The sequence below is a fragment of the Rhinolophus sinicus genome, linkage group LG05 (genome assembly GCF_036562045.2).
Source record: "Rhinolophus sinicus isolate RSC01 linkage group LG05, ASM3656204v1, whole genome shotgun sequence".
NCBI lineage: Eukaryota > Metazoa > Chordata > Mammalia > Chiroptera > Rhinolophidae > Rhinolophus > Rhinolophus sinicus.
Window position 1 is genome coordinate 81,541,459 of NC_133755.1, and position 27,010 is coordinate 81,568,468.

The window sequence follows — 27,010 nt, forward strand, 5'->3', positions numbered from 1 at the left end:
TTTGAGACAAAGCCTCTGAGTCTTGCTGCTGAATTAGGGAATGATTCTGGAAGAGGGGGAGCATGGTGTTGGATTGCCAAGGACGCTCCTGAGCCACTTGGGAAGTGAATAAATAGAGGACATCCATGTCAACAGAGCAGGTAAGTAGTCTTCTGAGGGAATCTCTGGGTGTTGGCAGAACCAGTCATTTAGCAAAGCCAGTGCTCTGTGGAGTGTTGGGAAGGTGCCCTCGAAGGCTCCTGTAAAAGGCAGCACTGATTGATGGGAAAGGCAGAGCATTAGCTTTGAGAAACCAAGAGGTGAGTGCAATCTGGACACTGTCAGGTGCTCTCCCCACACCGCCCCCGGTTGTCCCCCCCTCCTGCCTTGGCTTCCACAGGGCACCTTGTCAGCTGGGGACAGGGGGCTGAGCCAGAGCTCCACCATAGCCTCTGGAGCAGCAGGGCCAATCCGCTGGGTGGGGCCAGGGAACAGGACATGAGAACCTGTCCTTTTCCAGCCCACACCTTCAACCCTCAGAAATCCTGCTGGCTTTACTTGAAAATGCGCCCCAAATCCACCCACTTCTCCCCACCCCACTGCTGCCCCCCTGGCAGTCATCCCCGCACACGTCTTCCTGCCCCATAGTCCATCCTGCACCTGCAGCCAGAGCACCCTGTGAAAACAGCTGTCAGACCACAACCCTCTCTGGTCTCCATGGTCCCACACCCCTGCCATCCCCAGAATGAATCCTAAATTTTAGCATGGCTCGAAACGCTGCAAAATCATTGCCACCACCCTCTCCCGACCTGGGCACACCCACCACCCTGGCCTCCTCACTGTCCCTCCCGTCACGACCCCCCTCATCCCTCCCCTCCCCCATTCCTCCAGGCTCCCCTTTCCCTGCCAGCAGGTGTCCCCTGGGTGTCTGGCAACTTCCCACACCTGCCCCTCATCACCTGCCCTGCATTTCAATACCCTGGCTAGTTTATCTGTTTCCTGTTTGTCTCCGGCTACTAGGAAAGGCCTGGGGTCTACAGACACAGACCGGATCCAGATATCCTGGATAGAATTCAGGGGCTTTGTCAACATGATTGGTGGGGAAAATCACATCTTTATTTTCTCTCATCTTTAGTTGAAATTTAGCTCTTCCTTCCATCGTGCTTGTTAGCAACAAACCATAGTAGTTGTCACAGAGCCTGTGGCTCTGTCACACAGAGAAAGTGCAGATAATTTCAAATCATAGTATAATTGCAGCAGAAATCTTAAAATATCACTTATACTCAACCCTACTTCAAAATGATGGTAGTTTTATTAGACTCGCTGCTTGATCTTATTATTTAGTGCATTAATAAAGCACATATATTACTCCATCCCAAATTTTTCTTAATATTTTGATAACTTCGTTTTAATATAATTGGTTTCCTTCGAGTCTTATAAGTTTTATTGTGTGAATTTACAAGTGTTATTCTGAGAAGGGGTCCAGACACTGGAGGAGCCCCTGTTCTAGAATGTAAACTGTGCAGAGAGGGCCAAGACAAAGCAGCAGCTCAACAAATATGGGTAGAAGCCAGGCTGGTGGGGAGGCGGGTGGGGTGGAAGGTGGGGGAGGGAGGGGAGAAGGGAGGGAAGGAACCAGCACAGAGGGACATGCACTTTAGGGGTAAGAGCAGAGCCTGAGTGAACTGCCCTGGGTGAACCCGGCTCCGTGGCACATCGTGTAACCTCTCAGAGCCTCAGTTTGCTCATCTGTAAGATGGAGACAATCATACCTGCTTCATATGGTTGTTGTGAAGATAAAATAGTATGCTTGGCACAGTGCCTGGTGTGTAGTGAACGTTCAGTAAATTACAGCATATTTTGGTCAATGCCGTGGCTTCCCCAGTTCTGGGCTTTTGCCGGTGAATCTGGATCCTTAGTGGGGAAGGCAAAGGGACTCCACAGAGCTCTCCTGCTGCAGATGTCCAGGCATTCTAAGGAGGCACGTCCGCACTCTGAGCAGGCTGGCTGGTGCTGGGTCACAGGAAGTGTCTGGAAGCAGCTGGGCTGGGGATTGTGCCTGTGCAGGAATTCCTGTACACGGGCGTGGGGAGGAAGTCTAATCATGCCACTGGAAGGGGAACTCTCCAGGACCCTAACTCGTGAATGTGGAGGCTTTACGATGATAGCAACGCAGGAAGGCACCGCACAAACTGTTAAGGAGAGGGTCCTGAGAGCCGGGGCAAACTTGGCTCCCGGCCACGGTCCATGCAGTCTGATTTCCCTGTTTCACCCTCAGACTCCACCCCAGGGGCCAGCACCCTTGCCCTTCCTGCTCAGGGAGGCCCAGGTTGGCATCTCTTGACTCCCCGGGTGCCTCTTGTCTGAGCCCTGCTTCCCAGCCTTTTGCCACCTGCCACCGTAACACACACAGAAAGTGACACCATTTGCAGGGACACAGTGTGGTCTGGAGGGCTGGGGACATACCTCACAGCAGCCTCCTGTCCCTAAACAGGCAGCATGCTCCTGCCTCAGGCTCCTCTGGTCTGTGTCCAAATATCAGCCCGGCTGTCCCCTGTCCTCTGTCCTGACACTCAGATGCGAAGTAACCGAGCCAGCAGCAAATCAGCCTGGTGGGAGTGATGTGAAAGTCTGTGCTCTCTCCCTCAACACTTCAGGGAGAGACAGGAGGCAGGACCGAGAGGAGGGCAGGAAGAGGAAGGCGGATGCTGTCTGAGGAAGCTTCACGCTTGGGGAGTCTGGGATGCTGGAGTGCAGGCAATGGCGGGTAGCTGATTCCGAAGAGAAAGCTGTAGCCAGACAAAGCAAGCTGGCAGCCACTTGGGAGCTACCTGGTAAGCCACAGGTGGCAGAGAAGGAAGGAAGCTGCCAACACATCTGAACCCTCAGGAGCCAAAGGGCTTGCAGCAAAACTGGGATGAGGAGCAGGCTCCTAGACACACTGGTGTGACACTTATGTTTCTGCCCTGCCAAGCCTGGCCTCTAGATCAAAGCTGTCTTCCTCCAGGCCGCCTGCCATGACTGCATTCCAAGCATTTCAGCCCCTCCTGACTTAAGTGCAGAGATGGGACCCAGGAATAGTCAGTTGCAGTGGGTGCATGGGTGTTGCTTTAAGGGCTGAATTTCTGAGAGCTATTTTACCTGGGTTGGGCAGATGGTAGGCAAGAGGGGCAGCCTGTCACTGGGTGGCTAGATTTGTGTGTGTGCTAACGCATGTGTGTACTATGTGTGCATGCAGAAGCATGCATGTCTTCATGCATGGGCCCACTCATGTGTTTGCATGTGTGCGTGGGGTGTGTGTGTGTGTGCATGAGCACACACTGAGTGTGGGTGTTTGTGGGTGTTTGCATGTACACATGGAGGCGTGAGGTGTGTGGGTGCACGTGCTGTACACAGACACATGCATCCATGCGCGTGTGTGTGTGTGTGTGTGTGTGTGTGTGCTGGGGGACTGCAGAGAGCAGAGTCTTGGGGGGAGGATCCTGCTGCTCCCCTCACCCCCACGAAGCTGGCTGGCTGAGGAGACGTGCAGAGAACAGGAGGCCTAGGGAGTCTTCTCCCAAAGGTGCAACCACCAGCAGGGGAGAAAGAGAGGGAGGAAGCAGCACCTTATTTAAATGCAAATGACTGAAACACAACTTTCTTTATTAAAATGCAAATTGCACTTCAGTCTCTGACACCTTCTGAGTGCCAACGCCACACAACACAATCAGGAATCAAGGCTGCAGGACCCCCAAGCAGCTGGGGTGGTGCCAGGTGTGTGAAGAAAAGGGGAACAGAGGATGGGCCCCAGGTGGGCTCGGGATGCTGAGCCAGGTGCTCCTCCTGCCTCCGGGGCTTCTGGGAGAGGTAGCAGCCACTGCCTCCGGAAATGGGGGCCAGACAGCTAGATGTCACCCCATAGGAGACCAGGCTGGAGCTTGCCATGGGTCACCTCCTGCTGGCTTTCTGTCTGACTGGGGTGACACGCTGTGTGGTTTCCTAATGAGCCTGGGCTCCCAGGCGAGCTTACAGCCCTCAGCTGGGAGATGGCAAGAGCTGTTTGTCTGCTTGCCAGTATGGTTACATGGATTGGCTCTCGGGTGGTCAGACCTGGCTGCCAGCAGGCAGAGCGCTGGGAACCACCTGAAGCAGCCTGCTCCCCAACTTCATCCCTCACTCTGAGCTCAGGCCCAAGGTAGGCCTGCCTCCTCTTGCCAGGCGCTCAGGAGCAGGCTGCCAGGCTGCCAGGCTGCCAGGTACGGCTGTTCATGAGGAGGCTGCAGTTGGGCCCATGCCTGGTTCCCCAAGCTGGGTGACCTGGCACGCGGCCATTTCCTCTGGGAAGAAGGGTGTCTTTTTCTTCACACAAAGACATACTTGACTTACACCTTTTTCTAATTCATCAACCCACAGAGGGCACCTTTTCCAATTTTCACAAGTCTCTGTAGAAGTTGGGGGCCACTGAGACCCCGAGTCCTCTTTCTTCTGCCCTCTATGCCTCCCTCTCAGATCTTACTTTTCCTCCCTGCTCCTTAGTCCCTCACCCCTGTCTCTACACTGTTTCCTCTACCCTTCTTTGATCCCCCACTCTCTGCATCTCCTCTCCATGGGTCCCTCTGGTTTGTGCCCCCAGAATCAGACTGGCACCAAGTCCTTACCCCTAGGGCTTGAGGCAGGGACAGACAGCCCAGGAGCGGTGGGCAGGCCCCCTCTGGCTCAGGGCCGCCCTGACATACACAGAGCCCTGAGGAAGGTCCCACTCCTTCCATCTGCCAGGCTCCTGATATAGGCAGGAGCTGAGCAGGAAGCAGAAGGCAAGTTGGAGCTGGAGGGTGACAGGGCTGCCTTCCCTCATATAAATAGTCCCGTCTGTCACCCTGCCGGCGGGTGGCTTCCTGGGACACTTCTGTTGTCATCGGTTCTCAGTAGAGCTTTGCTGATGTGAGTTGGGGGCCTAGGGTAAGGTCTGGGTGACAAGGCTTCAGTGGTGGGGCCTAGCCCAGCACACCTCAGCACCTCAGCTCACGCACTTCTGCCTCTTCCAAGCGCCTTGTTGCCTGCCACGGACTCACACCCCGGGCTGTGCAGGCCACGCTTGAGCCCGTCTGAGGCACCTACAAAGGGACCCTTCCGTGACACTGCCCCTAAATCACTCAGCTGGTTCCACTGAGTCCAGGGACTGTACTGGATCTGGGAGGCGACCCCGGGGGACCCTGAGGAGATGGTGGCTTCATTTAGTCCCCACCTCTCCGTGAGACGGGTCCAGGTAATGACAAGGGACGCAGATGGCCCCTAGCTCTTGCCACACCGGCCTCAGCCTCTCAGCATGGCGCTGGCTGGTCTCCAGGACCCAGTCCCATTCCCTCCGGGAAGAAAGCACCAAGCGTTGCCCTCACGCCCACCCCAGCCACCACCACTCCTTCCAGGTTCCAAGCTTCCCCCTAGTATTTCTGAGTGTCAGTGTGGACTTGTTCAGACCCTGCCACTTTGTCAAGACGGTAGAGGACACAGAGCTGCCCCAGGACTGGCGCTGTACCTCCTCCAGAGGACCAGGGCTTGCTCAGACTTTCAGATTGGTGCTCTGGCCCCCTCCTCAGACTGGAGAGCCTGGAGGGGCTCTGCATCTCAGTTACACTCCTATGGAGGGCGTCCTGCTCTCCTGCTGGTGGTGCCCCTGTGGGACTCTGTCTTGAGAGCCTGATCTGGCTTGGAAAGTGACAGGGAGAGATGGGAGCTGCTGGGGTTCACCCAGACCCTGACGAATGAGAATAGCCTTACACGGCAGCAGACGGAGCTGAGGTTAGAGCGGCTGCCTGGTCTGTAGCCCAGGAGACACGGGAGGGTGTTGCGGTGGGTGAAAGGCACTGGGCTGAGTGTGTGTGGAGGTAAAGCAGGGCCTGGCGAGGCCCCACGTAGCAGGAGCCCTGCCCACACTGGGCGGGCTCTTCATCTGGCTGGCTTCACTTTTTAGTTAAATAGTAAATCACCTCCCCCCACCACCACCCCCTCACTCCACCCCCACCTCCCACCCCACCCCCGTGGCTGAGCTCTGAATGCCTTTGGGATGCCCTGTCTGGTTGGCTGTTTATCTTAGATCACCTTGTAGATGCGTGGTAATTACAAACTATCACTTAGCATTTTCCCAGGTTGCTCCCCGCACTGTTCCCGACAGCTGGCACCACAAGAAATACAATGACAGAGGGGTATCATGAAAGGAGACAGACCTCTGGGATGTCATGCAGCCTCTGGGAGAACACCCCGATTTTCCTTTAAACACCCCCAGGCGGTCTGAGAATGGAAGGCAGTGTTTGGAGGTGTTAACCCGCTGCCTTCTCAGACCACTGGTGCTCTGATAATAAATGCTTATTCCATGACCCAACTCCTGCAGCTACTCATTTGGCCTCTGGTTACAGAGGGGGTGGCCAGTGTGGCAGGGAGCCCTCCCTCAACCCTAAGGAGATTGGTTCAAATGTCCTCAGAGGCAAGACAGGTCTGGGAGAGGTGCTCCCTTTACACCCCTTTGTGCCTGATCGGTTTTGGACAGTGTGGCTCATGCAGGACAGTGGTCCTGGGCTCTAGAGTCATGAGGTGCTGTCCCTTCCTAGTGATGATGGCAAAGGCATTTCACCTCTCTGAGCCTCACCTCTCTCCTAGCGAACCCATAACAGGACCTACATCTTGGGAATTACATAACACGACAGTACCTGGCACACAGAGAGTACTGTCCTTGTCGCTAGGATCCAGGCGCCCAGGCCTCCAACTCCCTCAAAGGGCATGCCCACCACATCCCCTCGGCCCTTTCCACTCTGTGCCCCCTGCTCAGAATCTCTCAGAGGAATGACTGAGGTCCCACAGCCCTCCCAGTGGCAGGCCTGGGGCAGATGGAGCAGCTGGGAATTTGAGCCCATGGTGGGGTAACTGCGGGGCGTGTTCTGTGCCTCCCCCTCCCCAGAGCTCCCCAGAGGACTTGAGCTCACTATAGTGCTGCCTTCCCTCCCTGTCTCACTTCCCACTCCTCTCCCAGAATTTCCTGAGATCACTTCCCAATTAAACTGGAATTCAGTGGGATTTGAACGCTTATCTCAGGGCTTGCTTCTTGGGAAACCCCAAGTAAGAGTTTCACACAGTTGTGAGCCAGGTTTCCCCAAGACCAAGTAACTAAGTGGCTGCAATTAGAGCAGAGAGGGGGTCCTCCTTCAGCCGCTCTGAGTGCTTCAGGGCCAGAGATTTGAGCAGAGGCTTTGCTATCAGTTTCTGCAGACACTGCTGCCTTTCGTGCTGTGACAGGAGCTGTCTTCTCTCATGTTCTTGATCTAGGCATCAGCATCCTCTTATCAGCCCCTCTGAAGGAGGCTGTCAGCAACATGTGGGTGGCAGTGAAGTCATGCCCAGTTCTTGAGGAGGTGGGGCCAGAAAACTGGAAGATTACTAGCGTGTACTAGGTGCTTACCGTGTGATGTCTCATTTACTCTCATAACAAGCCTGTAGGCAGGGCTGCTGTGTACAGTTGGGCAGGTTATTCACTGAACAAAAGCATTTGGCCAAGAGCACAGACCATTTTCTTCCCACCAAGCAGTACCTGGCATATATACTGATTAATTTTTGCTCCAAAAGACGCATTAGAGCTGATGGTCCGGCTAGGTCTTATTTTGGGGGAAACACGGTGTGTGTCCCTGTGGGTAGCGGATGGGGAGGGCAGCTTTTTAAAATTTATGTAAAGAACAGTATGGGCCATCCGCTGCCTTGCTTATGAAGTGAGGTCTATTATCTCCATTTTATAAGTATGGAAACTGAAGTACAGAGACCAGAGCGCTTAAGTAACTTGCCCAAGATTTCTCAGAATATAAGAGGTTAAGATGAGCTCTGAATCCAAGAATTCTGGCTTCAGAGCTTGCATTCTTTATTACCCTGCTTTGACAGGGCTGAGCCAGTTATGAAAGCTGGAAACCTGGGGAGGGCTCTGACTCCCAGAGGCCAGTCAGTCCTGAGGCACAAAGACTACAGAGAACCAAGGGAAGAGAGCTGTCTCCCCTTGGCTGACCAGGGATCTAGAAGCCCAAGTCTGGGCTGGAAACATGCGAGACTAGGATTCTGTGGCTTTGTGATGCTGAGCAAGTCACAGAGCCTCAGTCTCCCCATCTATAAAATGGAGTTGACAGGCCCCACCCTGCCTGCCCTACTGGCCAGGATTAAACCAGCTGTTTGAAGGGTTTCAAGGGGGAGAAGCTGTTCTGCAGTGCCTAAAATCACATCTAAAATTGCCCAAGTCAAAGCTTAATATCTATGTATATGTATTTGTCATCTGCTAAATACAATTATTAAGGTCTATCTGTGGCGATTCCCCTGCCTCTTACTGCCTGGGAGCCAGTCCTTCCACGGGCTGCCTGGCTTCTTTCTCAGACACAGAATAGCAGAGCCCAAACGCCAGGGTGCTCCCGGCTAATGACTCAGCCTCCATAATGAGCCCAACATCTGGCTGACAAAGGGCACGGCTTGCTCCCGAAGCGGCTCCTTCTGCACAAATATGTTCTTAATATTCAATTAGTATTTATCCACCACGAACAACAATTATGCCATTGACTCGCAATGAAGTGCCTGGTTAATTAATTAACACAGTCTTTAACATGCTGGCAGTATTACTCTGCGAGTTCGATAGTTAAAATAATGGCACAATGATGCCAGGATGAGCCGGGGCTGGCGGGGGTGCTCTGGGTTTCCTGGGCTCCAGATGTGAGTCTGAAGCGGAGCGTGTGTCACACAGCCATCTTTTGCAGTTAAAAAACAACAACACTGGGTTTTCAGCAAGCCACCTAACCCCTCCAGCCTGTTTTCTCCTCAGTAGGGCAGGGCCAGCTGATCACCAAGGTTCTTCAGGGTTCTATCCGTGGCATCAGATCTGTGTTGGCGCTCCAGCCCCACCCCACTGCCACACCCAAGGACCACCTGGGCACCACACAGCCTGTCCTCTCAGGGCAGCTGCCAGCCACACATTGGACACCTCCCTTCCGTCACTGGCCCCCACTGTCCCCTCATTGACTATTCCAGCACCTCCTTTTCAGGCCTTGTTTCTTCCTGTGGGTGTCCCAGAGCTCAATTCTGACTTCTCTTTCTCTTTCTGTCCTCTCCCTTCTCCCGGTCTCCATACCCCCAACCACCTAGCTACGTCCCAGGCCCAACTGCCCCTGTCTCTGCTTCCACCTTCGTCAGAGGCTGCTGAGGGCACATAGTGCAGAGACCAAGCTGTCTGGTTCACCCTTGACCTTGGGCAAGTGTCGTGCGGGGCAACCTACGGGGTCTCAGCTCCCGCTCCCCACATAAGAATGCAGGACATGGTGAGGCCAAAAAGGAACACCCACGGAGCCATAGGGGAGTCACACCACTATAGTCTCACTGGAGGCTGGATTCACACGACGTGCGACCTGCTGTCCGCTTTTCTGACAACCGACCGACTCTCCTCAACTCGCCTCCCCAGCGCAGCCATGGCAGTTGTATTAGTGGCCAATAGCTCAAGGGTTACAGCTGACGGCCAACTAGCCACAGCTGACAGCCATCTACTACCCGAGCCAGCACCTTTCCACGTGAGGCCGAGAGCCTGGAAACTACTCTCCGGGGCTTTGTCCCCACAGCAAGTTATCCAACGCCTCCATGCCTCAGTTTCCCCACTTCTAGGATGGGCATATCATGTGGGGAGTAATCACAGCCTCCACTGCATGAACCAAGACGGGATGACCTGCCATGCGGACCCAAATGTAAGGCCTCCAACTCAAAAGCAGCTTGTTCCTCACTCACACTTCAGCCCAGGAAAGGTAGCTACGCCAGGGTCGCTGCCATGCAGGGACTAGAAGGCACAGGCCCTTTCCCTCTGAGTGCTCCACCTTCCACAGTGGGCCCTGCCATTGTCCTCATGGTTCAGCTGGTCCAGGGCCGATGTCCCACTGGCAGAGGGGAAAGCGCAAGGAAGAAGCACAGCGGTTTTCCTGAAAGCCCTGGCTGAAGTGGCACACATCACGTCCACTCAGTCTCCATCACGGCTACACAGACATGCCAGCTGCAAGGGAGGCCAGGCGATGTGGTCAAGTCATGAGCCCAGGGAGAAAGAGAGAGGGGACAACCACCCCTGCCACATGCCCTCAGAGGGCTGTTAGGAATGATCAAGTGAGTTAGTAAGTATAAAACCCTTTGTACCTGGTATTTACCGTTGTAAATTGCTTATAGGGTATTTTCCATTGTAATAAGCAATTTCTATTATTGCTATTATTGCTACATGTGCCCACACTAGGTTCTGTAAGTGCCAAGATCAATAAGACACAGTCCCCATGTGTGAGCACCCCACAGTGCAGGGTGGTAGAGGAGAGAGATGTATAACCCATCTACCATCATTCAGAAGGTGCCACACCTGAGGTGCATTGAGGTGCTGTGGGAAGGGCAGGAGGAAGTGAGGGCTGGAAGAGGAGGTGTGGTCTGAGCCTTAAGGAACGATGGCAGTGGAGGCCGTGCAGGGCCATGGCAAAGATCCAGTGCAGCAACTGCCAGGCGCACGGGTAGTCATGGTCACAGCATGAAGACAGAAAGACACCTATTGAGGATGGAGAGTTGGACTTTCTTCTGGGGAAAATGGGAGCTTCTGGATGGTTTAGCACAGTGAAGTGACATTATCTGACCTATGTTTCAGAATGTTCCACAGGTGCAAAAGGGAGCAGGGATTGGAACAAAGTAATGGACTGGCCCTCAGCATCCTCTCTCACTCCTGTCTGTCATGCCTACCAGTACTGCAGAGCATGGCAAGCTAGACACTAGGTTTCCAGACTCCTTTGCAGCTATGTTTTGAAGTGTGAATTAGGTTCTGCCAGGTGGAAGCAGTTACCTGTGATCTGGAAAGCAGATAACCCCCTGGGAGTCTATCTTCTTGCCTTGTCTGTTTCCCACTGGCAAGCAAAGAGAAGACACCGAATAGTTCTGCATCAGTGTTCTTCTAATAGTCAGCCTCCAGCTTCCTGAAGAGGCACTGCAGTGGAGACAGCAGCATCCTCATCCTGGCTCTGTGACCCTGGGTCTCAGCTCTAAGATGTGGGATGAGTTCTTAAATAGCTCTAATGGTGGCTTTGGGATCCCCATCTCAGTGTGGGGACAGAAGCATGGCCCCACTAGCAGGCCAGTTCTGCAGTTTGCTGTGGGTGTCATTCTTGCAGGCCTGGCCTGCAGCGTCAAGCCCTTTCAAAACTTGGATCAGCACCTGGATGACTTGAAATAAGGAGCCCAGCTGGGAGGTTTAAGAGTGGTCTAGGCAAGAGGACAATAAAGGTACAGACCAGGGCAATGGCTGCAGGCTGCAGATTTGAGAATAGATTTGAAAGACAATTCTGAGAAGTCCACTAGGCTCATTGATTTATTGAAGGTAGATAGTGGGGGGTTAAAAAATGACCCCAAATCTCCTGGCTTAGGTGGCTAGAAGAAGATGAAACAAGCCAGTAAAGAAAGAGGAAGAGCAGGAACAAGAAAGAAGGTGATGATCGCAAATTGGCCCCTTGGTTTGAGCACCTAGGTTCTCATCCAGGTGGAAGCATCCAGTCAGCTGGTGTAGACAAGTCAGCAGCGCAAAAGGAAGACAGAGATGCTGGTCCAAAAGTGGGAATTCCAGCCATAGGGGAATATGGGGGGTGGGGGAAGGATGTAGATGGAGAGAAGGGGGTCCTGGAATGAACTCAGGGGGACCCCAAGCTTTAAGGAACAAATAGAGGAAAAGCAACCCGAGGAGAGATCTGAGAAGAAGAGGAATGGGGTGAAGTCTTCACCTCACAAAAATGGCAGCAGTGTCCTGGAGAGCCACCTGCAGGGTCAGATGGGGTCAGATAGTGTCAGATGTCCCTCGGAAGTCACGTGCATTGGGACAAACCTTCCCACCCTATTGGGAGGATATTAGTAGCCCATGGCACCCTTCTTAAATACTCCACTGAAACGGTGCTTACCTCGACTTCCTTGGGGGTTTATTTATAAACTTAGCTCCTTGTGGGCTTCCTGATATCACTGTGAGTACGAGGCAGGATCAGAAGCCGCATTGTGAGGGATGAGGAGAGAGTGGGAGTCGAGTAAGCGTGGACGGCAAGTGAAAACTGCTCTTTCAAGATGTGTGAAGGGGAAGGAGAAAGGAAGAGAGCGGGAACAGGAGGTCAGGTTGAGGAAATGATTTTCGTTGGTGGGGAGTGGGATGAGAGCATGACTGTAGGTCAGGGGGAAGGGGAGATGGAAGGAGCAGTACCCCTCCCTCCCCTCCATTCCTTTTGCCATGTCCATGCTCAGTGCATTGTCACTCTCTGTCGCCCTTTCCCTGGCATCCTCTGGACAATCCAGAGTGAGCTCCTCAAACCCACTACACCTCACCCTCCCTTCCTCACAATCATTCAATGGCTCCCTATTTCTCCACCAAAGTCCTAGACTCCTCGAGTTCCCAGGCAAAGCCCTCCACAGTCTCCCAGCAGCCTGCCATCCCAACTATTTGCTCTGCTCTTTCCTGACCGAAACCTGCTGCCACAGCCAAACCACTCTGATTTAATTTCCCCCAGATATGCCATAGTCGCTCATGCCTGTGAATAAGCCATTTTTGAGTCTGTTAAACACTTGTTTGAGTTCCCTTGATAGTTTCAAAGCGTTGGGAAGCAGAAGTGTTTGACCCTTGGAGAAACGCTGTGACACCCACTCAACAGTCATGTCCCCATTGTCCAATGTGGGGGCTCAGGGAAGGAAGGCTCCTCCCCCAGGGCCACACGTGCTTGCCAAAGCCAATCACACAAAGCTCATTGCTCCCTTTTGCCAGTGATGGGTTTAAAGGTGAGCATGTGACCCAATTTTGGCGAATAAGTCATAAAGAGAAGTTTGCAGGAAGGATTCTGGGAAAGATTTTACTCCCTGATGTAGAGAGAGCCATGTGCTAGGAGATGAGCCCTCCTTTCTTGTTCTTGGATACTGTGGTGTGAGTATGTGATGTGGCAGCCACTTTGTGACTGTGAGGGGAAACATGGCTGACATGCTGAGCGTAGCTGAGTGGAATGATGAGCAGAAATGAGGTCCAAGATGATGTACTGAGATGCTGGACCTACCCTGGATCTACCCAACCTCCTGACATCTTGTTAAGTGAGCTTGTGACCTTAAGCAAGCTACTTTAGCTTCGTCACTTATAAAATTAACAATAGGGTTGTTATGAGGATAAAAATGAGTTTTTACTTGTAAAACTCTTAGAAACATGCCTACACATATGCCTGGAAATATTGGTATTAAATAAATAGAAATAATAAAAACTCCTATTGGTTAAACCAGTTTGAGTTGCAAATTCTGTTACTTGCAGCCAAAAGTATCCTGGCTGACACTCAGATGGTGAATGGTGAGCTCCTTCAGCAGAAGCCAGGGCTGGACAACGGCAGGAGGAGACCAGGAAAGACCTGGAGCCTCTGGTAAGCGTGTGTGACATGTTGGCCTCTGGCATACGAGGGGTGAGGGTGGGGGGAGGTAGCATCTGCTTGGTCTGGATGGTGGGGGTGGGGACACCAGCCCTAGTCTCCAGCAGCTATCTCCAGCACACAGTCTTGGCTCAGAGTCCAACCGATGCCTACAGCAGAGGGCATTCGAGCATGAATGGGCTGTCGAGCAGGATATCCTTTCCTGTGTCAGCTGAGGCTCCTGTGTATCTCAATCTTGCCTTCAAACCATCTAAGAGCCATTTCCCTAACTAAACATGCCCTCCCATTTCTGCTGTGAAGATCCACCCCTTTCACCTTGGTAAAAACTCACCTCCTCCAGGAAGCTGACCTTGATTAGTGATACCACATGGGGTTATGTCTCCTTTGCTTTACTCCAGCCCTGAAGCATTTGCATCTGTAATAGTCTCCTGGGGACCCATTCTGAGTCTCTGTTCAGTGTGTGTGTGTGTGTGTGTGTGTGTGTGTGTGTGTCCTGTTTCTCCCATCAGACTAGGAGTTCTGCAGGGGCAGGACTGTCTTTCCTTGGACAAGGCTCTCCCTGAAAACAGAGGTGGTCTCTTCCAACAGACCTAGCTGAGGACATGATTGCATCTCCTCATTAGATGGGATTCCCTGAGGGCAGAGCCAAGGTGTCCTTGTGCCGTGATGTCTTTCCCAGCCCAGCAGCCAAATATACAGAGACTTTTCTCCATGTTATTCTCTAATCATATCATGATATTATAATAAGGGAGCATCTGGTCCAGTTTGGTTGTCTAACACAGCTAACGCTCTCTAAATAATTTTCCACTGCCCTGGCTCATGAGTGGGGAGGGGCCCCAGGCTCCCAGCAAACCCTACATCTCCCACGCCCTCCGAGAAGCCTGGAGGGTTCCCCAACCCCTGGAGACTGAAGAGAGGGCTTCTTCCCAGTCCCCACCCAGGGGGACAAGGGAATCATTTCCTAGCCACATTCCGGCCTGGGCCGAGGACCACTCACTGTCTCTCCAGCGAGAGTCTTCCTGCCTCCTCCACTTTTCTATCTGTGTGCTAATGAGGAATGGCCTCGAGAACCCCCCCTTTTCTGGGGCCAGGCCCCCCTTCCTATGGCATCTGCTCCTCTCCCATCCAACCCCTGACAGGTAAGGATGAAGGCCGTCTGAAGATGGTGGTGGGAGTTTTAATAAGTAAAGCTGAAGCACTGGTGATGGTTGAGGGGCCTGTGAGAGGTTCAGTTTCTTTTTTTAAATTAGTTTTAGGTGATTAGACATTGATATACCTCACAAAGTGATAACCCCAATAAGTCTATTACCCATCTGACACTGTACATAGTTATTACAATATTATTGACTATATTCCCTATGCTCTGCTATATATCTCTGTGACTATTTTTTAAAAATTATAGTTGACATTCAATATTATTTCATATTAGTTTCCAGTGTACAGAGTAGTGGTAAGACATTTATGTAATTTATGAAGTGATCCCCTCGATAAGTCTAGTGCCCATCAGACACTATAGATAGTTCTTACAATATTATTTACTATATTCTCTATGCCGTACTTTACATCCCCATGACTCTTTTGTAACTACCAATTTGTACTTACTCCCTTCACCTTTCTCACCCAGCCCCCCAACCCCCGTCCCATCTGGCAACCATCAATTTGTTCTCTGTAACTATGGGTCTGTTTCTGTTTTGTTTGTTCCTTTATTTTGCATTTCAGTGTCTTGCTGCCAGCTGTTGGGAGGCCGAGTAGAGTCCGTGACTCTCCTGGACTTTGAGTCTCTGGCGGATTCTGAGACAAAACTTCTCCCCTTCCCAGGCCGGTTTCAGGAGTGTGCAGCCTACGCAATCACCCAGGGCCCGACGCTTGGTTTAATGCTCTGCTGTTGCTGTCTTGGAATTCTTAATGATTTTTCAACAAGGGCCCCACTGGGCCCTGCAAATTCTGTAGCCAGCCCTGCTCTCCACCCAGGCTGCCGGGCTTGGTGTTCCTGTCCTTGCCACCATAGCCATGAGCACGTATATGTCCCTGTCCTGTTCCAGCAGGTGCTGCTGTCAGATGTCACATGCCTCCTTGCCCTGGCACAGTCTCCCAAGCACCTCTTCCCACTGCCACCTCTGGGGTTCAGATGCTGGGCACCTACTGTGTGCCTGGCACTGAGCAGGCACCTGCTGTACAGCGGGACCCAACCAGACACAAACCCGGCCCTCAGCGAGTGAGTTGGGCAGGAGGGGTGACAAGCATGGGAACCTAACAAGTACCTATGTACTGTCCCACGGCCATTAACACTAAGAAGACAAACTAAAGCAGCTCAGGGGACAGAGTGGGAACAGGAGTGCAGCCTTACATCGGGTCATCGGGAGGGCGTCTTTGACAAGGGGACAGTTGAGCAGAGGCCTGGAGGAAGTGAAGGAGACGTGCTGGTGTGTGTGTGGGGGGCGGGGGGGGGGAAGTTCCAAACAGAGGGAACCTCGGAGCAGGGTGGTAAGGGGGAGAAAGGAAGGAGATGAGGTCAGGGAAGAACGGGGCCAGATCTTGGGAGCCCCGCCCAGCTCCTCCTCTGGGACCCCGCCCAGCTCCTCCTCTGGGAGCCCCGCCCAGCTCCTCCTCTGGGAGCCCCGCCCAGCTCCTCCTCTGGGAGCCCCGCCCAGCTCCTCCTTTGGGAGCCCATCTGGCTCTCTGGGAAGTGTCCTCAGCCAGGGGGAGCTGCTTCGTCCAAGTCATGTGCCTCGCTGGGGCAACCCACATCCCTAACTGGTCAAATGGGGGCGACAAAGGCCATAGCCCTGGCCTCAACACGGGACAACTCTGCAGGGCCATCCAGCTCCAGAGCTCCCTGCCTGGCAGCCAGGTTGCTGCTGGGGACTGCGTCACAGCTGAGCTCCCCCTGCCAGGCCTGCTTCCTCACTCTTTCACAGGTGTCTATCTTAAGATCCCTACCCAGGTAGAGGGATCTGTCAGGAGGCTGCTACTACAATCCTGGTATGAGATAATGACAGCTGGGACCAGGGTGGTGGCCCCAGAGGGGTGACATATTATGAAGGTGGAGGCAATAGAGTTTGCTAACAAGAGGAGGCAGAGTGTGTCATACAGATCCAAAAGTCCCTTCCAGCCCCAGACTCACTGTCTTGGGGGGGGCACTTGCCCCCACCAGCTCCTGACAGGGTTCCCAAGTGAGAATCCCACTTTTCGCAGCCTGCCCTGCACCAGGAGGGAGAGAGCTGGCTTGCCACCTGGCACAACCCCAACCCCAGCTGCCCCAACTCCTCTAAGCGCCACCTGCTGCAGACAGACACCTGGTGAGTTCAAGGTAAGCAGCCTCAGGCAGCCTCCCCCCGCCCTAACGCTGACATACCTGGATCCACCTGCTCTGGCTTCTCCCACCCTACAATGTACAGATCCACCCCACCATGCCCTCCTCCCTCTACCGCTTCACCTTTCCACCACTTCCTTCCACCTTCAACACAGCACCTCCTTCCTCCAATCCCCCAAACCAGAGAACCAGTAGAGGGGAACTCCCTCAGTGACCCTCCTACCTCCCTGCCTGCTCACTGCCCCCCATAATAATGATTTGAGTGTCCCGCTCCACCTCCCAGCTCCACACCCCATCAGCCCTCTTGAGATACCAGCTGCATCTGTGTAGAAAGTTACCCCCACACTGAAGCACCCCACCCCAGGGCCCATCCACTCTCTCTGCTGGGGAGGAGGCAGGGGCAGGACTCACATAGCCTGCAGGCCTGGCAGACTGAAGGGGTGGGGGTCAATACTCCAGGCAACTTCATCCATAGAAGATGGGAACGGGCGAATAAATGTCCCCCTGAGGGACAAGACCGCATGGCATTCTGCAGCTTCCTCAGAGCTGCCACTAGGATTGACCTCCAGCTGCCCAGAGTGGCAACCAGCTCAGTAATATGGCCAGCCCCCGTTAGCTTTTCCTCTTCTTTCTCTCATTCCTCTCACACCCTCATTTATATTTCCTGGGGTTGCCCCCAAACAAACTTGTCTCCAAGTTCAACTTGGAATTTAACTTGTACCAAGTCTTATCTCAGGTTCTGCTTTCAGGGAATCCAAATTAAGCAGCCCCTGATGTTACATAATGGAGGGGGGGTCTCTCCTCCCAGCGGAGGTCACACTTATCACCATTCCTCTGCAGTGTAATTTCTACCACTTTCTAGAGAAGTCTCCACAATCCAGCCTCTGCTCTCTCCTCCACATTCCCTCTCTTCTAGATGGTTTGCATTTAAACAGGCTCGAATCTCTCCTATTAGAAGGAAAAGTTAAACGTCCTTTAATGTCACTTCCCTCTGGCTTCCAGGACTCACCTGGCTCCACCTCTCAGGTGTGTGTGCACCACTGCCCACCCCTGCACTTTGAGACACACCTCCACTGGTTTCCTCCCTTGCTCCTGGGACGCCTCTTCTCAGCCTCCTCTGCCGGGTCCTCCTCCTACAGGTGGGCACTATGTGTCGAGCTCCTCAGGCAGAGCCCTGGGAGCTCCTATCCCCAAACAGTGTGCTCCCTTCGGGGTCTGCCAGAACCCCCAGACATCTGCATCTGTGTGTGTATCCCACCTACACCTCTCTCCCAAGCAAACACCCAGATATCCAACCACCAGCCTTTCACCTCCATTTGGATGTCTCAAAGACACAGATTCATTACATCCAAACCTCCCACCACAGCCTCAAGCCACTTCTTCTCCTGGGTTCCCCATCTCAGCAAGGGTACCAATCTCCATCCAGTGAGGGCACAGGTCACACACCACTGTTGGCTCCTCCCTCCCTCACCGCCATGTCCAATCTATCAAGTCCTCCAGATTTTGCCTCCTAAATCTTTTCTTTTACTAATTTTTTTTTTTGATCAGTCTGATTGTACTTATCACCACCAAGCTTAGTCCTGGGCACTTTCACTCAAAATAACATCCTAATAGAATTACTAGATAAAATATAGGATGCTCAGTTAAATTTAAATTTCAGATAAACAATATATTTTTTAGTATAATTATGTCCCAAATATTGCAAGGGACATACTTATACTAAACAATTATTGATTGTTTATTTGAAATTCAAATGTAACTCAACATCCTATATTTTAAAATGTTATTTTCTAGTTAAAATTCCATGAAATCCTTTAAATATTTGAAGGCTCATCTTGTATTTTTATTTGCTAACACTGGCAATCTTATTGCTAACTGATCTCCCTGTGTCCTTACATTGCAGCCTGATGATATTGTTCAAACAAAATTTACTAGGAAGTCTGTGAAATTAACTTGTAATCACTAAATCCTCCTAAGTATACAAGGAGATATAGTTTTTAAAAACTCAATAAATAAATTAAAATAGAATACAGAGAAATAGTCACATAATGCAAGAGAAAACAGAAAGAGGAAATGGGAACTAGTATCAGAGAGAACAAATAGAAATCAAATCATAAAAGGGAAGCTTTAATCCAAGCATATCAATAATTATATTAAATGTAAATGACCTAAACATACCAATTAAAATCAGAGACTATCAGAATGAATAAAAAACTAACAATACGCAACAATATGTTGTCTATAAGAAACCCACTTTATGAGAGAAGATAGTTAACCGTAAAAGGATGGAAAAGCTATACCTTACAAAGAATAATCAAAAGAAAGCTAGAGTGGCTATTTAAATATCAGACAAGGTAGATTTCAGTGTAAGGAAAATTACCAGGGATAAAGAGGGACATTTTATAATGATAAAAGGGTCAATTCACCAAGGAGACATAACATTCCTAAATGTGTATGTAGCTAACAACAGAGCTTCAAAATACATGAAGCAAAAAGTGATAGAATTAAAAGAAAAATAGATAGGGATAGTGGATAGGGGGAGGTGGAGGGGGGTTCACACAGTGTGAGGGATATAAATGATAAACGTCTAAGTTTTGCTTTGTCTTGTGCACCTGAAACTAATAAAATTTAAAAAAAAAGAAAAAAGAAAAGAAAAATAGATAAAATCTACCATTATGGTTGGAAATGTCAACACTCCTCTTTCAACAATTGATAGAAAAAAATACACAGATCAGTAAGGACATAGAACTGAACAACATCATCAATAAACTGTATCTACTTAACATTTATATAACATTTTACCCAGCAACAGAAAATTACACAATTCTTTTCAAGTTCACATAAAACATTCACCAATACAGACCATATCCTGGGTCATAAAACAAACCTTAACAAATTTTAAAAATTGAAATCATACTAAGTATATTGTCTGGCCATAAGGGAATTAAATTAAAAGTCAATAACAAAAAGGTAATTGGTAAATCTCCAAACACTGAAAATAAAACAGCACACTTATAAATAATCCATGAGTCAAAGAGGAAGTCTCAAGGAACATTAGAAGATATTTTAACTAAACAAATGTAACATTGCAACATTGCAACAAACCAAAATTTGAGAGACATAGCTAAAGCAGGGCTTACAGAGAAATTTATAACATTAAATATTTATATCAGAGGAAAAATAAGGTCTCAAAACATCAGTCCAAGTTCCATCTTGAGACACTACTAAACTGGAAGGAAAAAAAGGGCAAAATAAACTGAAAGGAAGGAAAAGGAAGGAATTAAGAAAAGAGCAGAAAGGAGGATCCAAGATGGCAAAGGAGATACACACTGTGCCTGCCTCCAGTGACCACATTAAAATTACAACTAAATTATAGAACAATCAACCTGGAGAACCATCTGAAGTCCAGCTGAACAGAAGTTTATATCTAAGGATATAAAGAAGAAGACAAGTCAAGACTGGTCGGAGGGGTGGAGACGTGGACCAGGCTGGCCCCACGCCTGCTGTGGTAGCTGAGAATCAGGAGGGATATCTTGGTCGAGAAGGTCCCTCACCCACTAGAGGAGTGACAGACACCAGCCCCACACTGAGCCCCTCAGCCCAGAGTACTTGTGCCAGGAAGAGGAGCCCCCACAATATCTGGCTGTGAAAAACAATGGGGATTCCAACCATCCTGGTGGGACAGAAGGCTGTGGGACACTGAGATGTCTTCGTAAAGGGCCCCCACACAGATTCACTCGCTCACAAGCACTCAACCTGGGCTTCAGCAGAGGGACCGTTACTCAATAGGAGTCAAAGACATACAGGGAGAGACTGAGTTGTGTGGCTCCAGGGAGAGGACTGGAAGCCAGTCACCATTTTCCCGGTGTAAAATCCTCTTCCCATGCAGCTGGCAGGTGAGCAGCATCTTTCCTGTGTTGAACCCTCCCCACGGGCCAAATCTGGACCTGAATTGGCCTGGTGAGCTCTGCTCGCTCCACCTTGGGACACTCCCTGGGACACTCCCCTACCCAACTTGTGCAATGCTGGAGGCAATTTCTCAGCGAGCAGCCAGCCCCGCCCTCATTGCACTGCTTCTTGGAAAACTCTCTCTTGGGAATCCGTGGGCCCCAGGCAGGCGGTGGCTGGCCTCAGTGTGCTCTGAGACTTTTGCTGAGTAGCTCCAGGCTCAACACTGGCACCAAACCAGAATCCAACCTAGTGAGCACCACTCGTCCCATCCTGGTGACTCCCTGGGACCCCTCCTCATCCAACTCTTGTACCTCATGAGGCTTTGTTAGTGATGAGCCTTACAGAGTTGGCAGGCAGTAGCAGGCCTCAGGATGTCCTGGGCTTTTTGTGGAGCTACCCCAGGCCTGGTACTGATGGTAGCTATCCTTGGTTTGCAGTATGGCCTCTTGCTTGTTCCTCCTGCTCTAGCACAGGCATTGACCAACCTCAGATTGCTTTGTAGCTCCTACCAGGTACTCCCCAGCCAGTCACAGGCAGTGGCTGGCCTGAGCCTGCACCAGAGCCCCTCCCAAGAGGCCCCAGAACCAACATACCTAAAGGTTGGTTTCAGACCACAGCAGAGCACCACCCAATTAACCCCACAAGTGGCACACCCAAAAGGTGGTCTCAACAGGCACCAGAGTCTGCTGAGGAAAATCCCTTTCTGCAGGGTGAGCCCCACACACAGCAGCTCGTAAGCTGTGGACATGGCCAAATCCCACAGCCAGTCAGCCTGAGGGCTAATCCCAACCACCAATGTACCAAAAGCAATCAAGGCTCAGCTATAACAGGAGGACATACACAATCCAGACAAAGGACACTCTTGGAGCACCCAGCACTGGTGACCAGGGAAGCTGGGCCCCACAGGGTACCTACTACATAAGGGCACTTGGCCAAGACTGGGAGACATAGCAGATCTACCTAATACATAGAACAAATACAGAGAAGCAGCCAAAATGAGGAAACAAAGAAAAATGTCCCAAATGAAAAAACAGGAGAAAGACTCCAGAAAAATAACTAAATGAAATGGAGACAAGCAACATACCAGATACAGAGCTCAAAACGATGGTTGTAAGGGTGCTCAGTGAACTTAGGGGGAGAATAGATGAACTCAGTGAAAACTTCAACAAAGAGATAGTAAGCATTAAAAAAAAGAGAGAGACATAGAAACCATAAAAAAGAGCCATTCAGAAATTAAGAATATAGTAACTGAAATGAAGAATGAAATAGAGGGAATCACCAACAGACTGGATGAAGTCGAGGACTGAATCAGCAATTTGGAAGACAAAGTAGCAGAAAACACCTAATTGGAACAGCAAAAATAATTTTTTAAAAATAAGCATAGTTTAAGAGACTTCTGGGACAACATCAAGGGTAACAACATTTGCATCATATGGGGTACCAGAAGGAGAAGAGAGAAAGCAAGGGGTTGAGAACCTATTTGAAGAAATAATGACTGAAAACTTTCCTAACCTGGTGAAGAAAATAGACAAGCCCAGGAAGTGCAGAGAGTCCCAAACAAGATAAACCCTAACAGTCTCACACCAAGACACATTATAATTAAAATATCAAAGGTTCAAATTTAAAAGAACTCATACAACTGAACACCAAAAAACCAAACAATCCAATTAAAAAATGGGCAGAGGACCCGAACAGATGTTCATCCAAAGAGGATATACAGATGGCCAATAGACATATGAAAAGATGCTCAACGTCACTAATCATCAGAGAAATGCAAATTAAAACCACAATGAGATATCACCTCACATCTGTCAGGAGGACTATCATCAATAAATCAATAAACAACAAGCACTGGCAAGGATGTGGAGAAAAAGCAACATTCATGCACTGTTGGGCGGAATGCAAACTGGTGCAGCCACTATGGAAAACCATTTAGAAGTTCCTCAAAAAGTTTAATTTGTATTTTAGCTAAAAATCTTTAAAAAATAAAATGTGAATGCAGATTTTACGAAGTGTATCTTCAGAAGCAAGATACAATGGGAAATTTCAAAAGAAAACTTCTGTGCTTTGCTAAAAATTGAGTTCTTAAATCATCATCTGAAGAGCAATTTCTCCTTTTTTGGAGAATCATTTGTTTTGGTACTTTATAAAAAGTGTAAATGTAATAAAAATGTTTGGATGATATTTCTCTGTAATTTCCACCAACACTAAATATTTAGGGAAATTTGCTCATATTCCATGATATGGATAAGGCAAAGGTTTTGAAATCAGAATTTATTTTAAATCTACGCTTTGCAAATAAGTACTCTCTCACTAAACTCTCTGATCCTCAGTTTCCTCATTTCCAAATGGGGATAACTCCACCTTAAAATTGTGCTGTGATTATGAGTTTGGATGACATATATGAAAGAAATGGGACCATCCCACCTGATCTTATTTTTTCTTCTATTCTTCTTTTCCTCTCTTCCTTTAAGAAAAATAAATAAATATGATTTATTTATTAAATAAGTAAATACATTTCTTCTTTAAAATGCTTGGTAAAATGATTCCTGGAAAAAAAGTTTTATACCTATTAAACAATTTGAATTTGTAACTTAAAACCTTCTAGAAAAGAAATCTCCCAGCCCAGATAGCTTCCCTGGCAATTTTTACCAAGCATTTTAAAGAAGAAATACTACCAATCTCTTCCAGAATGTAGCAGAGGAAACACTTCCCATCCTATTTCATGACACCGACATTACCTCAATACCAAAACCACAGATGGTACAAGAAAAGAAAACTGCAGATCAAATTCCCTCATGAACATAAATACAAAAATCCTCAGCAAAATATTAGCAAATCAAATTTGCAAAATAAATAAATAATATACCAGGACAAAGTGGGGTTTATCCCAGGAATGCAAAGATGGTTTAGTATTTGAAAATCAATCAGTGTAATCCATCATATTAATAGACTACAGAAGAAAAACCCCACGTGATCGTACTGAGACAGAAAAAGCATTTGACAAACTTCAATATCATGATAAAAGATCTTAGCAAATTAGAAATGTCCTTAGGACTGTCCTTAATCTGATAAATGATATCTAAAAAAAAACTTACAACCAACATCATACTTAATAATGAAAAACTGAAAGCTTTCCTCTAAGATCAGGAGCAAGGCAAGGATGCCCTCTCTCATCACTCCTATTCAACATTGTACAGGAAGTCCTAGCCAATGTAATGAGGCAAGAAAAAGAAATGAGGGCCGGCCCGGTGGCTCAGGCGGTTGGAGCTCCGTGCTCCTAACTCCTAAAGCTGCCGGTTCAATTCCCAGCAGGCCAGTGGGCTCTCAACCACAAGGTTGCCAGTTCAACTCCTCGAGTCCTGCAAGGGATGGTGGGCAGCGCCCCCTGCAACTAAGAATGAACACGGCACCTTTAGCTGAGCTGCCACTGAGCTCCTGGATGGCTCAGTTGGTTGGAGTGCGTCCTCTCAACCACAAGGTTGCCGGTTGGACTCTCCCAAGGGATGGTGGGCTGTGCCTCCTGCAACTAAGACTGAAAGGACAACAACTTGAAGCTGAACAGCACCCTCCACAACTAAGATTGAAAGGACAACAACTTGACTTGGAAAAAATTCCTGGAAGTACACACTGTTCCCCAATAAAGTCCTGTTCCCCTTCCCCAATAAAATCTTTAAAAAAAAAAAAGAAAAAGAAATGAGACTTGCATATGAGAAAGGAAGAAACAAAATGGTCCCCATTTATAGACAACAGAATTATCTATGTAGAAAATATGAAATCTACCCCAAAACTCCTAGAACTAACAAATGAGTTTAGCAAGAATGCAGAATATGTGAACACACTACAACCAATCATATTTCTATATATTAGCATTGAACACTTGGAAACAAAAAAAAATCTTTTTAAATATCATTTACAATAGTTGCCAAAAATGAAATGCTTAGGCACTAATATAACAAAATGTGCAGGATCTGTATGCTAAAAACTACAAATACTGATGAAAAAAATCAAAGAAGACCTAAATAAATGCAGAGACATACCATGTTCATGAATTGGAAGACTCAGTGTAGTTAATTAAATATCAATTCTCTCCAAACTGACCTACAGCTTTTTTAACCCAATGCCAATCAAAATACCAATAAACAAGCTGATTCTAAAATTTATATGGAAAGACAATGGAACTAGAATAGCCAAAACAATTTTGTAAAGAAAAAGTTGGAGGAATCAACTACCCTATTTTAAGACTTAATAAAGTTATCATAATAAAGGCAAGGAAATATTAGCAAAGGGATAGACACGTAAGTCAATGGAAAAGAATAGAGAGCCCAGAAATAGACCCACACAAATATGGTCAAATGACTTGTGACAAAAGTAAAGGCAATTCAATGGAGAAAGGATAACCTTTTCAACAAATGGTGGTAGAACAAGTGGGAAAAAAAGAAGAAAAAAAAAGGAAACTCAAACTAAACCTCACAATCTTTGTAAAAATTAACTCAAAGTAAATCATAAATCTAAATGTTAAATGTAAAATAATAAAAACTTTTAGAAGGAAACTTAAAAGAAAATCTTCATGACCTGGAGTTAGGCAGAATTCTTAGGAATGATACCAAAAGCACGATCCATGAAAAAAGAATTGATAAAGTGCATTTCATTAAAATTAAAAACTTTTACTGTATGAAAGGCTCTATTAAGAGAACAGACTGGGAAGAAAATATTTGCACATCACATGTCTGACAAAGGACTTTTATCTAGAACATATAATGAACCCTCAAAATTCAACAGTAAAAAAAAAAAGAACCAATCAATTTTTAAATGGGCAAAAGACGTTAATAGATAGTTCACCAAAAAGGATGTATGAATGCCAAGTATGCACATGGAAAGATGTCCAACCTCATTAGTCATTAGAGAAAAGCAAATTAAAATCATGAAATACACGACATATCTTCAGGATGATCAAGTTAAGAGACACTTGATGCAGGAGAGGATATGGAACAACTGGAATTCTCAGGCATTGCTGGTGGGAATGCAAATTGTACAGCCACTCTGGAAAACAATTTGACAGTTTCTTGTAACATTAACTATACACATATCATATAACCAAGCAATCCCATTCCTGGATATTTACCCTCGAGAAATGAAAACTCATATTCACACACACAAAACTGTAGACAAATGTTATATTCGTAATCACCAAAAATTGGGAACAACCCAAATGTCCTTCAATAAGAGAAGGGGAAGCAAAAACTATGGTGCATCCATTCAGTGCAATACTGCTCAGCAATAAAAAGGGACAATTGATACATGCAACCATCTGGATAAATCTCAAAGGCGTTTTGCCAAACGACAGCAGCCAATCTCAAAAAGTTGTAAGATTCCATTCATATGACATTCCGGAAAAGGCAAAACTATAGCTACGGAGAATAGAGCAGTGGTTGCCAGGGGTTCTGGTGGAGGATGGATGACCACAAAGGGTTAATGAACAGGGAGCTTGGGGGCAGGTGGAATTGTTCGGGCTCCTGATAGGTTACACAAATATATTTTAAAACACATGGAATTATACACCCTCCCAAAAGTCAATCTTACCATACATTACTTTTTTTTTTTTTTTTTTAATTTGACCATGTCATTCTCCTGCTAAAATCTTTACCAGGTTCCCAGTGGTCTTGGACAAAAGCCAGACTCCTCACTAGCAGGCAGGGTCTCCAGCCCACCTGCCAGCTTCCTCTTCCACTAGCAGCTCTTTGCTCTGCATCCCAGGCACATTAGCCTTTCCTCAGTTCTGTGAAGGTGCAGGCTCTGTCCTGCCTCAGGGCCTTTGCCCATGCTGGTCCCTTCCCTGTAAACTTCCTTCTGCTTCTGTGCAGCCAACATTTGTGAGTTGTGTGACAGGAGTGTGTGAAGGCACATTAACCTCCCTCCTCCGCCCCTACAGCTGGTGTGCAGCTGCGCCAAAGCCTACCCCCCGTTCATCCCACCTCTGCCACAGCAGCCCCTGAACTTGTCATAATCCTCAAGGACCAGGACTTTAAAACGTATATTGTAAGGTAAGCCTCAGAGCACACCCCTCACCAGTGGGCTTCGAATTTGTGCATCTCAAACATACAGGGAGGTGGGGAGGCGGAAGGGTGAGCAGTGCTGACCAGGCAGGGACACGTCCTCGCCCCAGAGCGTCTAACGCAGGAGCCCGGGGCCACCCGGAAATCAACATTTCAACCTGCCCCAGAGGCCTCGGGCTGGGTCTTGGGACCCCGGTTCTGTTCCCGAGGCACTGTGACATCTCCGCACACCCCTCCCAGCATCCCCCACCCCGCGCCAGGAAACAGCCTGGGACAGG

The 27,010-nt window shown here is 48.8% G+C and overlaps 1 non-coding gene across 2 annotated transcripts; it reads left to right on the top strand.

Annotated features, from left to right (window-relative positions):
* LOC109450938 (uncharacterized) lies at positions 1 to 26,868 on the top strand. Of its 2 annotated transcripts, XR_012496538.1 has the most exons (5): positions 1 to 140; positions 13,301 to 13,406; positions 15,132 to 15,627; positions 16,608 to 16,722; positions 26,609 to 26,868. It is a non-coding gene; the product is annotated as an uncharacterized LOC109450938 (transcript). The 2 variants fall into 2 exon arrangements; XR_012496537.1 differs by lacking the exon at positions 26,609 to 26,868 and having other exon boundaries at positions 16,608 to 22,773.
* Positions 26,869 to 27,010: the final 142 nt, after the last annotated feature.